We start from the raw sequence: 13,018 nt of genomic DNA on the forward strand, positions 1-13,018 counted from the left end.
ACAGTGGTGTTATGGTTGAATACAGCAGGCAATGTTCATAATGGCCCAATATCCAAACCTGTTCATAATATGTTAGGCTACTAGTGTACCAAATTTGGTGCTTTCCTTACAAAATGCACAATTGTTATGTGGGGAAACTTAGCATAACAATTGTGCATTTTGTGAGGAAAGCCCCAAATTTGGCACACTAGTAGCCTAACATATTGTTGCGGATTCGCGCCCGCCGGCGTGCGAGCGGCCACGTAACTCGAATCGCGGCACGTCGCCCACCGGACGGACAATCCCGTCGTGACCCTCTCAGACCAACGCCAGGAACTAGTCACGGGTGGGCCTTTCGGCTCACCACGATCGTGCCAATCGGCCCCCCGCGTGGGATAGGGTTGCTCGCCAAATTCGACCTAGTACACACACGACCAAAGTACCCACACGGAGGGTAGACCGGGCGATCGCACCTCGCCGCAGGTCGACTTCGGACACGGGCCACTTTAAGCGACCCGTTCCGTACTATCGGGATAACCGAGCGGTGTTATCGTCAACCTCGACGGTTCGATTAATTATTGGGCGTATTTAGCCCACGACCAACCCTTTACGTGAAGTAAGATGGATATTCAAGAAAAGAAAAGACGAAGCGAAACGGGAAAAACAGTTCAACATAAAGCACATTTATTCCGCGGCAAACGGAAAGCACACATATACAATTACAATAATTATGCACCAAAAGCAAATGTAAAAGTAACACGACAATTCTGCACAAAAAGCAAATGCAACAAAAGAAAAACACACTGCAGATCTACTACAGACTACCGAGCACACGGCAACACATACAGTTTTACTTCACAGACGGCGCCGACAACACATATACTCAAAGCAAAAGAAAAAGGGGCCACCCTCATCGACAAGGGGGCAGACGGGCCTGGGGCCGAGACCGCGTCGAGCCTGCCCGTCTGGTGATGAGCCGCAAAATGGCGGCGGCGCCCCGACTCCGCGGGCCTCGCTGGCACTGCCTGGAATGGGGTGGGAACGGGGCCCCCTTCTCACACTATCTCAGCGCGGGGGGAAACAGGGGGGGGGGTTGTTGATGCTCGGGGGAAAGAGGATATCTGGCTGGCTTGGGTCCCGCGACGAGCGACGCCACTGCGACCTCGACCGCGTTACCGGCCTCCCCTCTCCGCAGCTCCCCGACTCTGACACGAGCGCCGACCTCCACAAAGATTCTTGGCTTCTCCAGCCTCTCCGGACCCCGACAGACACTCTCTCGACTGATTTCGCCGCCGCCACAACTCTCCAACTCTTTCCTCTTCTCAACTCTTCAACTCTTCCCAACTGCTCAACTCAACTCTTCCCAACTGCCCAACTCTTTCCTCTTCTCAACTCTTTCCAACTGCTTAACTCTGTCCAACTGCCTTCTTCTCAACTCTTTATTCTTCCCAACTGCTTTGATTCGCTCCGCGCTCGGTACTTTATAGTCCGACAGGAGAAATCATATGCAGATTTTTGGATCAGGAATGGCTCGGGGGCGGAGCCACGCTCCCCATTGGACAGAGGAAAAGTGGGCGTGAATCATTCTTGATCCGCGAATCTGCATATAGCGATTATACTCCGACGCGCCTGGAGGCGGGGCCAAATCGCCCCACACTCGCTGATAGGACGGAACGGAAGTGGGCGTGAATCATTCTTGATCCGATTTCTCGGAAAGGCTGGTGTTTTTGCACCCGCTGCTCGGTGCGCACCCTGTACGAGTCCAGTATCGGTGCCCACAAGCGGCGCGGGAATGGCGGTGATGCGATGGTTGCGAGGGCGAGTTGTGACGGTAAAGGTCGTGGCTGTTGGCGTTGCTGTTGTTGTGAAGCGGCGTTGCGGTTGGTGGTTGGTGTTTGAAAGCGGTTGTGGAGAAGGTGGATGTTGTGAAGGCGGTTCTGGAGAAGGTGGCTGTGGTTGTCGAGATGCGGTTGGTGGTGGTTGTGGTGGTAGTAATGGCGGTTGGTCCAAAATAAAGATAGTAAAAGAAAAACGGCTATCTAAAAGGGTCGCAGCCCGGATGAATGACATTTATTCCCTCTAAACAACGGGTTTTGGCTAACTACACATATACTTACAGAGATATCTCACCTACGGGACCTGAATGGTGGTTTGCGAATTTCGTCAACCACAACAATATTATGAACAGATTTGGATATTGGGCCATCTCAAATTCAGCCGCTGATGGCTGTGGCAGCCATTTTCCACCACCATCAAAAATTTTGAGATGGCCAATATCCAAATCTGTTCATAATATGATAGGCGACTAGTGTGCCAAATTTAGTGCTTTCCTCACAAAATGCACAATTGTTATGCTATATTTAGCTAAGTTGTCCCACTATTTAGCCCGAGTTGTCATTGCTTCATGCATGTAAACGAGGTTATTTGTATTTATTGATTGGTTATCGATTTACCCTGCTCAAATAAAGGGATGAGTGATTTGTATAATTAATGAAGGTTTTGATACATAACATCAATGAACGACCCAAATGCAGGATCACACAAAATGGTGAAAATTCCCACCATGACAATACTGCACACTGACGAGTCCTCCCAATTTGCCATACAAAATTTACATATTTTGTTTATTCAAGCAATGCTTCAACAGGCAGTCGAATAAATATCTATTTCACCCTCACCCCTCCCTTTCACCTCATTTTCCATAACTTAACATTTTCATTCTATACTTGACACACCCACCCACACACAGGTGAGGCAACGATTATTGATATGACTATTTGCATGTCACAATCATGTAAGTTGTTTGTGTCCTGCATGGATTCCCGAAAAACAGTAATTTTCCAGTTTGGAATGACTTTCAATCTTGTTTGACTGCCAGGTAGGCAAACAGATGAAAGTAATTCCTTTATTTCTCTGTGCATGCATGCTTGGGACAAGACTCCATACAATTTGTCAAATTCAGAGCCAAAGTACTACTGAACTGCAGATTCATGTTCTGATTCATGTTCTACAGTGTTCAAAATATATCATTCAATTGGAGTTAAAATTTCTCGATCATGGACTGATGTCTGTCAGACAGACCAACAGAGTGCTTAACCCCATTTTGTGATACACGTGAGGGGTGATGGACTACACAGTTGTTTGTCAATGTGGTTTTTCACGAAGATCAGGGTTGTATCGTGTATATATTGTTGCAAACAGCAGTTTCTCCAATCCCCTCACCTGGCACATCATCTCAAGTCGATATAAATTAATTCTCCCCATGACATTCAACTGGATAATTGATTTACATCCATGGGCTTGAGCTGTGATGCTTTGTTGGATAAAACATTTGAGGTTTTCCCATTACCACATGCTAATTTTGTTTGTGGTCTGCCCTTAAAGTTAGAGCAAAATTGATTCATCAGCCTTTTTCTCACGACATGGCCTTTTGAAATTCCCTCTTCAGTTGTCACGTTTTTTTCCCTTCTTGACGCAAGTATGGCTTTTATAGTTTGTCTCTTCCACCTGTTAACTCATTAAAATAAAATTATTCAATGCAGTAATATATATTACTTGGTGGAGGGGGAGGGGTGCAGCTGTGCTGCTGATGCAATGCCCCACCCCCCCCCTTTCCAATAAGTTGGTGTTTGTTTTGTCAATCTTAGAAGATTTGATTGGCTGAGTCATCCCACATGGTATTGGTTGACATTCCAACAGGGGGCTTGAACTCAAGACGCTATGATCTTAAGCCATCTTCCTTCACTGTTAAACCAAGACCAGGCTTGTCTGTGGCTAATGGTGATGAGTAAAAATACACTCTGAGATTTAGATGCAAATCTACAGAAAATCAAACCTAAAATCCCATATTTCATTTATTTTATTACAAAGAACGCACACCTCAACATCACAAACCTGAAAAGGCTAATTTTAGATTCAAGTAACAGTTTAGCCCAAAGATTAACAATGACAATATATTTTTTACCTCCATCACCGAAGGTGAAGGAGGTTATGTTTTCACACCTCTCTGTCTGTTTGTTTGTTACTGACAACATCGAAGATTTTTCAAGTATGTTGGTCAGTCGATTTTGTTATCCCGTCTGTCTGACTGTTTATCGCCGACAGGTCACAATTTTAAACCGATCTTCACGAAACTTCACCACATGATAGAGTTTGTCATGAGGAAGAAGCATCTTGTCTTTGAGGTCAAAAGGTCAACAACTTTGTTGAGATTTCTAAAATCCTCAATTTTCATCCAATTGACTTAAAATTTGAAAAGCATTTATATTTCAGGTCATTGAATTCAACTAGTCAATTATTTTGAGGTCAATATCGACCAAAAGGTCAACACAGGTCCAAGATCAACTAGAAGGGCATTCGGGAGAGCACATACCTCCGCCCTGTCATGCCTGATCTACGAGAACATATTGTAGTACAGCGGATAAGCTCTCATATTATAACAATTGTGCATTTTATGAGAAAAGCATGAAATTTCTAACATAGTTAATATATACCATAATGATTATTTTCAGATGTGGAGGGAAGTCAGATTTGACCTCTGAGGACCGTGAGAGGTCAAATCCAAGATGACCGCCAGTCCACTGGGTCTAATGTTCAAACTCGCTTAATGTTGGAACCAAACAGCGTAGAAAAACATTTAAGGTGTCATTTCCAACTAAATTAGGTATGCCCATTCATTTGATGATACGTTTGAGATCGCCGGAATTCAAGGAAATGCATTTAGGTCAAGGTCAAGGTAAAAATTGACCAAAAGTAAGCAATCAGTTGAAATTTTCAAACACCCAGTGGTGTCTCATGTTTGAGATGTCATTTTAAACTAATCTTAAGAAGCCCATATATTTGATGATCATTTTCAGGTTGCCAGAAGAGGTCATACATTGAGATCAAGGTCAAGACTGAAGTATTCCAAGTATGCCGATATCTGAAAATAAACCTTATGGTATGCACAATTGTTGTGGTTATCCACCTCAATTAAGAATATACCCGAGATGTAAAAGGTGGTATGGTGATTGGTGCTAACATTGTGTTTTTTGTGTTTCAGAATCCCCACTCTTGCAGTGGTGATTTCGTCGCAACCATGCCGAAGCATCACATCCTGATGGAACCTACCCAGCCTTCTACATCCAAGTGATCCAAGCCACCCCCAGCACTAACTGGGACATTTGTGTCCTCTGCCAAGTAGTAACAGATGAATCTTTACAGTATCCACTCAAATCAATGAAACAGCCCATTGGTAGTGGCTATGCATCTCTGACAGAAGACCTTCTCCAGTTCCAGACCCTTCAACACATGCCAATTGACCTCAATCTGGAGCGATTGGATGATGGGGATGTCAGAAAATCCACTCTGAAACTGCACAGGGCTGAGTGGCACAAGAGATGTCTGCTAAAATTCAACAAAAAAGCGTTTGATGAGCAAAGTCTGGGAGAATTAACTACAGGACAACAACGAAGTACCTCTACTGTGCACACGCGATCTGTTCACAGCCATCCACACTTCACAGAGCCTACTTGTTGCTTCTGCAATGAGCCTGCTGGTTCGGCAGACATACATAAAGCATCAACCTACACCATTGACACAAATGTGCGGAAGTGTGCCCTTGAACTTGAGGACACTGCTCTGTTGGCCAAGCTTGCAGCAGGAGACATGATTGCCATTGAAGCAAAGTACCATCACAATTGTCTGCGTTCACTGTACAACAGAGCCAGGCAGGCTGCATCCAAAGGCAATGATGGAGATGATTCTTGTCTGCATGGCATAGCCTTCGCTGAGCTTGTGGCATTCTTGGAAGACATGAATAGTGATGAGGACAGTGCTCCTGTGTTCAAACTGAGAGACATCGCTCAGCTGTACAAGGTCAGACTGGAGTAGCTTGGTCTGACTGTAGAGAAACGGATTCACACCACCAGACTGAAAAACCGACTGCCTTCTGCACTTCCTGATCTGAGGGCACATTCACAGGGAAGAGACATGCTTCTGAGTTTTGAGAAGGACATTGGACCAGCCCTCATGATGGCCTGTCATTATGACAGTGATGCGATGCACTTAATGCGAGCAGCACAGGTGGTGCGCAAAGAGATCTTTGACTCAAGTTTCTCCTTTGATGGGTCGTTCCAGCCAAACTTCCAGCAGGAGGCTGAACCACCATCCCTCTTGGCTCTAGTCAACATGATACTCGATATGGCAAATATCAACCATCAGACTCAACTGGTCCACACAACCACCAGAAAACCTGCTAAAGCAATCTCCCAATTAATGGTGTTCAACAGCGTGAAGCACGCACGGAGCGTGGATTCATCAATCTCAGCACGGTTCGCCGTGACCAGGCATTGGTCCTGGATCATGAGATGCCAGATCCATCTGACTGGGGCTGGACAAGGGAAACAACTGGGTGGCAGCCGCTTTGGACCACTCTCCCTGAAGCATCAAAATCGTGCAATGAATTGATCCAGTGTCACTGCGAGAAAGGGTGCACTGGACGCTGCAAGTGTGCCAAAGCTGCACTCAAGTGCACTGTGCTTCTGTTCTGGAGACTGTTAGATTTTGATCATTGCCAATAGGATATTCAGAAATTGTGTATAGTGCTCATCCGAAAATTAGTATGAGTGGCAAGATTGATAGTTATCGTGAGCTACATTGATCTGTACTAATTTGTCGGAGAGAAATGATATTTCAAAGGAAGTTGTTATGCAATTTGGTAGAAATATGTGGATATCTCGTGCTAATAGTGTCAAAATGGAAGCGAAGTTTCACTGTTATTGCATAGGTCCAATCCAGTGTCCAAGCTAAAATAAATGTATTTGCAAAAGAATGTCCAAAAGTTTTTTTAACGTAATTTGACCTTGACCTTGATCGAAATGCATGTCCTTGGGTTCAGGCGATCTCAAAGGTATCATCAAATGAATGGGCATCGCTAATTTAGTTGGAAATGACACCTTAAATGTTTTTCTACATTGTTTGGTTCCAAAATTAGGCGCGTTTGAACATTAGACCCGGTGGACTGGCGGCCATCTTGGATTTGACCTCTCACGGTCCAAAGAGATCAAATCTGACTTCCCTCTACATCTCAAAATAAACCTTATGGTATTCACTATCTTGGAAATCTCATGCTTTTCTCATAAAATGCACAATTGTTGTGGTTATCCACTGCATTATCGGGCCCAATACATTTTTGAGATATCGTGCTATATATCTATATATCTACTGTATATATATATATATATATATATATATATATATATATATATATATATATATATATATATATATATATATATATATATATATATATTCTCTCAATGGTGAAGAATCACTTAAAAAATTCTCACATCGGATCCGGATTCGGATCTTCACCAAAATCGAAAATCTTTTCACTTAAATTAAGGCAGCTTGATGATTTTTTTTATTTGATCAATTATACTTCTGTTTGATGTAACATCAAAGGAAACATCATCAAGGGAGTTCAAAAGTAGCAAACTTGCTTCTGAATTCTGAACAGCTGCTGGGTTTTAGTACAATTTTAGAGGTCAAATTGACTATCCCAAAGGAAATGTGTACCACAGCCCCAATGGTCCAAAAGACCCTCTCACTGTCATGGAAATATTACAAGGATTATCTGACTCTCCAAGCCTTTGCAATTACGAACATAAGTATTTTTCACAAGTTTAACAGCTCACCATGGATGCATACAGAAGTAATGAGAAAACCAGCACAAGTATGAAAATATACTACTTGGAAGACAGCTACCATTATTGAATTCGCATTAAGGAAATTCAGGAATTGGAGCCATCTTCCAATAATCGCTGCCAATATAAAGTATTTTCTCTTTTTGAACAACCTGATCTCTGACCATTATTTTAGATTCTTTTACAGTCATTCAACTTTGGATATGCTCCAACCTCTCACCCAGAAATGAGTAAAGGCCATAAATCTCAAACAGAAAGTCAGAACCATCTACCTACACATATCTCAGACATTCAACACAGTCTGGCATCCTTCTCTGCTTGCCAAGTTAGCTGCCTGCTGCATACACAAGGCGTCCTTTATACCTGACTTTTTTCCTTTGACTTGCACAGTCAATATATAGTTATCAACTGAATTTTTTTAATTTCCTCTCTTTAGGGATATTGGAGTGCCTGTCCCCAAGGCAGTGTCTGATGCCCAATATTGCTCTTCATATACATCAACATTCAACAACTCTTTATTGCTCTGGAAACCCTCTCTTCCTTTATGCAGATGGCTCCACATTGTGTCATATACTGACAGGTCAGCAAAAGCTGCACTACTCTCTGCTGATCTGGAATTGATTAGATGTTGATCTGACAAGTGAAACGAGTCCATCAACCTTGAAAAAATATTCTAACCCTATTGCTCTGGAAAGATTGTCAAACATGCCAACCAATCTATTCCCACAGTCACTGGAATAGGGGTCATTCATTTGAACTTCTAGACCTTACCATCAGCCATGACCTTTCCTAAGGTGAAAATATATAAAAGCTGGCCTCAAAAGCCAGCTTTCTCCATCCATCATTCCAAGTCATTTCTCAAAAAGATGCGAACTATTAGCAGCTTGCAAGTTCTTTGTCTATAAGCTCAATGGAATACTGCTCTGCCCTATCAGCTGGCACCTGCACATCGCATCTGCCTCTTCTGGATTCTGCTGTGGAATCTAATGCTTTAAACATCATTGACATTTCCCACAATGAGGAAGAGGCATAAAACCTTTTGCTCTCACACCACAGACATGTTGGTGGCCTCTCTATTTTTTTTTACCCTACTCTCCTCCAATCTTGTTTCCCATACTCCCTGAGCCAGCTGACTCTTCCTAGTTCCCTCCAGGACACACATGTTCTTTCATTAACCCCTCCTAATTAAACTCCCAAAATACAGGCTTATTTCCCACTCTTTTGTTCCTTTGCATCCAACGTAACCTTCCAAGGCTTCAACCACCATCTCATATGAGTCTTCATTCCCACCTGTGATCTTTTCTACCCCCATTAACCATACCTATCCCAACCCTTGGACTTGCAGGCTATTGTGTTCCCACAAGTTTTTTTTTTTTTTTTTTTTTTTTTTCTCTTTCTCTCTCTCTCTCTCTCTCTCTCTCTCTCTCTCTCTCTCTCTCTCTCTCTCTCTCTCTCTCTCTCTCTCTCTCTCTCTCTCTCTCTCTCTCTCTCTCTCTCTCTCTCTCTCTCTCTCTCTCTCTCTCTCTCTCTCTCTCTCTCTCTCTCTCTCTCTCTCTCTCTCTCTCTCTCTCTCTCTCCTCTTTTCCTGTTTCTTCATTCCTTTGTATCCATTTGTTGCCCCACTGTCAGTACATTGCCTTTTTGCCCTCTGTCACTTTACTGTTTCCTGAGCCTAGATTTTGTACACAATAATATATACTAATTGAGCAAACACTAAAAATGCTTTTGGAATTGGCAAACAAATAAAAAAACCTTCTTCGAACATCGCTGCACAATTTTGACGGTGGTCATGCAAGCATACTCTTTTTCAGTTTTATTGGTCAATTACTTGCATTTTTGAAAAGCTTTCAAGCATTGTTATTTTTGCAGTGCTTACACAGTTGTGAAGTGGATATGTGCACAACAACTCCTGCAGTGCTGGGTTGATCCTCATTTCCTGACTCAGCCTTGCTTGCACAGTGGCAGTCCATGTCATTAGTGCAGCCAGCTCCAATCCCTGCCGCTCCCCATCAAGGACCCATCCCATTCGAAACCTTGAACATGGAACTGAATGCAGTCGATATTTTGATAGCCTGTCAAATGGTTTGGCATTGTGATGCAGTGCTGTAGAATTGGCTGGATGTTCAAATATGTGCTGTAGAGTGAAACCTTCTTCAAAGAACATTGAAACTTTAGCCATAAATACAAAAAACAAATTGTTTTTACAGTGTAATTACAGAGTATACATACAAGACAATAACATAAATAGGTAAATCTACAAAAAATAAAACAAAAAAAAAGAACATGAGCAGCAGCTAATGGCATGCCTTTTCGTGGCTTTGAGAATTGATACCTCCATAAATGTTGGCATGGTGGCAAAGTAATCAGGGCACTTGATTGACATACCACTGGTTGTGTGTTCATCTCTGATAATGACAATGCTTTCAATAATGTCAAAGGTGTTCTGGATAAAACGTCATGATTTTAATGTGTAAAAACTTCCCTTTCTAATGAAATATTCTTGAGATTATCTGCTTTTGGAAACCATGCTACTGTAAGGATAACAGGCACATCACATTATCAACGAGATGGGCACTCACAAGAGCACATACCTCCACCACATAATGAATGATCCACGAGAACATATCGGGTCCAATATATTTTTGAAATATCATGGTGAAGAATCACTTTTAAAATTAAATAATTCTCGTATCCAAATTTGGAATCAGATCTTCACTAAAATCAAATCTATTAGTCATATTACACACCCAACCTGTCCACCAAGTTTCATCCAAATCCATTCAAAACTTTTTGAGATATCGTGCTATTTATTAGTTTAGCCCTATCTATCGATGGTGAATAATCACTGAAAAAATTATCGGATCTGGATCCGGATCTCCACCAAAATTGAATCAATTCTCCCTTGTCACAAACCCAACCTGTCCAGCAAGTTTCATCCGAATCCAATCATACTTTTGGAAATTATAATGCAATATCATTTTTAGCCCCATATCTCAATGGTGAAGAATCAATCAAAAATTCTCAGATCTGGATCTGGATCTTCACCAAAATTTATATATTTAAAAAACTTCACCATAAAAATATGTGTGGTTCCCTGGTATGCAAATGCTCTTCAAATTTAAAACAAATTGGATGGTGACCTTTTGACCTCAAAATTAATAGGTGTTTTTATTCAGTGACCTGACCTGAAAATGCTCTTCAAATTTCAAGTTAATTGGATGAAAATTGAGGATTTTAGAAAATTTGGCCCAAATTGGACGATTGGTGTATGTCGACCTTTTGGCCTATTTTTACCTCAAAATCAGTAGGTGGTTGAATTTAATGACCTGATATGCAAATGCTCTTCAAATTTCAAGTTAATTGAATGAAAATTGAGGATTTCAGAAATTTGGCCTATGTTGACCTTTTGGCCTATGTTTACCTCAAAATGAATAGGTGGTTGAATTTGGTTACTTGATTTGCGAATGGTCTTCAAATTTCAAGTCAATCAGATAAAAATTGACGATTTTAGAAAATTTGGCCCAAATTGGCCTATTTGACCTTTTGGTCTGTGTTTGCCTCAAAATTAATAAGTGGTTGAATCCAGTGACCTGATATTCAAATGCTCTTCAAATTTCAAGTTAATTGGATTAAAATAGATGATTTTAGGAATTTGGCCGATATTGACCTTTTAGTCTATGTTGACCTTTTGGCCAATGTTTACCTCAAAATTAATAGGTGGTTGACTTCAGTGACCTGATGTGCAAATGGTCTTCAAATTTCAAGTCAATCGGATGAAAATTTACAATTTTAGAAATAATTAAAAAATTTGGCCTATTTTGGGTTGACCTTGTGGGCTATGTTGACCTTTTGACTGATGATAACCTCAAAACTAATATGTGGTTAAATTCATTGACCTGATATGCAAATCCTGTTCAAATTTCAAGTCAATCGGATGAAATTTGAGGATTTTAGAAAATTCGGCTCAAATTTGCCTATGTCGACCTTTTCGGTCGACCAAATTTTATGAAACTTCAATGCGGAACCGTCGCATGGTTTGGCTTTTACTTTGATTGGCTCCCCAGAATTTCGAATTTCGATATGCAAATCCTCTTCGAATTTCAAGTCAATCAGATGAAAATTGAGGAGTTTAGAAATTCCACCTTAGTTTTTGACCTTTGGCCTATGTTGACCTTTTGATCTATGTTGACCAAAAAATATGTGTTTGAATTCAGGGACATGAAATATAAACTGTTCAAATTTCAAGTAAATTGGATGAAAATTGATAATTCTAGAAATTTTGGCCAATGTCGACCTTTCGCCCTCAAAAATAATTGGTTCTTGAATTCAGTTACCTGAAATGCAAATCCTCTTCAAATTTCAAGTCAATCGGGTTGGGTTATCAGGGAGAATACAAAGCTGAAGAAGAAGAAAGAGGAACTTGCAGTGCTAAAACCCAATATACATAGTGGAGATAATTTGCAATTCTGAGTGGAGAAAGTGGAAGAAGAAAGGGGGAGAGGGATTCATTCGGAAGATTGTAAAATAATGGCCCAAGTTACTCTCCCCCTTCTCCCACAACCAAAATCCACCTCTGAGAAGGAGGCCAGGATGGGAAGATAATGTTTAAATTATTATCTAAATGGAAAGGTGGCTTATCCAAATTTGTAGCTCACAAAACAAACCTTTTGACATCACCATCCTTGCGAATATTCAATGTAAATGAACCTACCGTGGCTTTATGCAAGCATACAATGACAAATGAATTATCTACACTCCACAGCACACCCTTGAAGAACATTCGAGTGTTTCAAGAACATAGAACATGGAACAATCGAGGCTTACAAAATAAGCCCCAGAATATTTAAGTGTTCAAGCAGTTGCTGTGACACATGCCTTTTCACCAATATGACCACTTCACTCTCGATACCAAAAAGCAGAATTAAAGTCACGAACCACTTCAACTGCACCAACGTGAATGTTATCTATGGAATCACGTGTACTCTCAGCGAGAATATTTACATCTGTGAAACTGGGCGAAGGATGAATGATCACATCTGTGAACACTTACTCGATGTACGAAGCAACAGCACAGACCTCTTCAAGCCGATTGCTCGACACTTCAATCTTCCCTGACATTCGTTCAGTCACATGGCAGTCGCTGTTATTTTTATCCCTTTCATTACCAACGTCAGTCGTAAGCACAACCAGCAATGCCTTATCTTCAAGATCGGCACGTTGACTCTCCCATGGGATCACTGACCACTTTTCATTATTAGCCCCCGTTGGACTTAGTCCGAAATGGGAGCTTTTGGATTTGGTCTCGATTTTCAAAACCATATCTCAGACATATATGGACCAATTTTATTTGTACT

General features: G+C 41.5%; 1 pseudogene; it reads left to right on the forward strand.

Annotated features, from left to right (window-relative positions):
- The first annotated feature begins 4,981 nt into the window (after positions 1 to 4,981).
- Positions 4,982 to 6,400, forward strand: LOC147008472 (uncharacterized; annotated as a pseudogene).
- The last annotated feature ends 6,618 nt before the right edge of the window (positions 6,401 to 13,018 follow it).

The sequence above is a fragment of the Eptatretus burgeri genome, chromosome 18, assembly GCF_056783735.1.
Source record: "Eptatretus burgeri isolate ZD-2024b chromosome 18, Ebu_testis_v1, whole genome shotgun sequence".
NCBI lineage: Eukaryota > Metazoa > Chordata > Myxini > Myxiniformes > Myxinidae > Eptatretus > Eptatretus burgeri.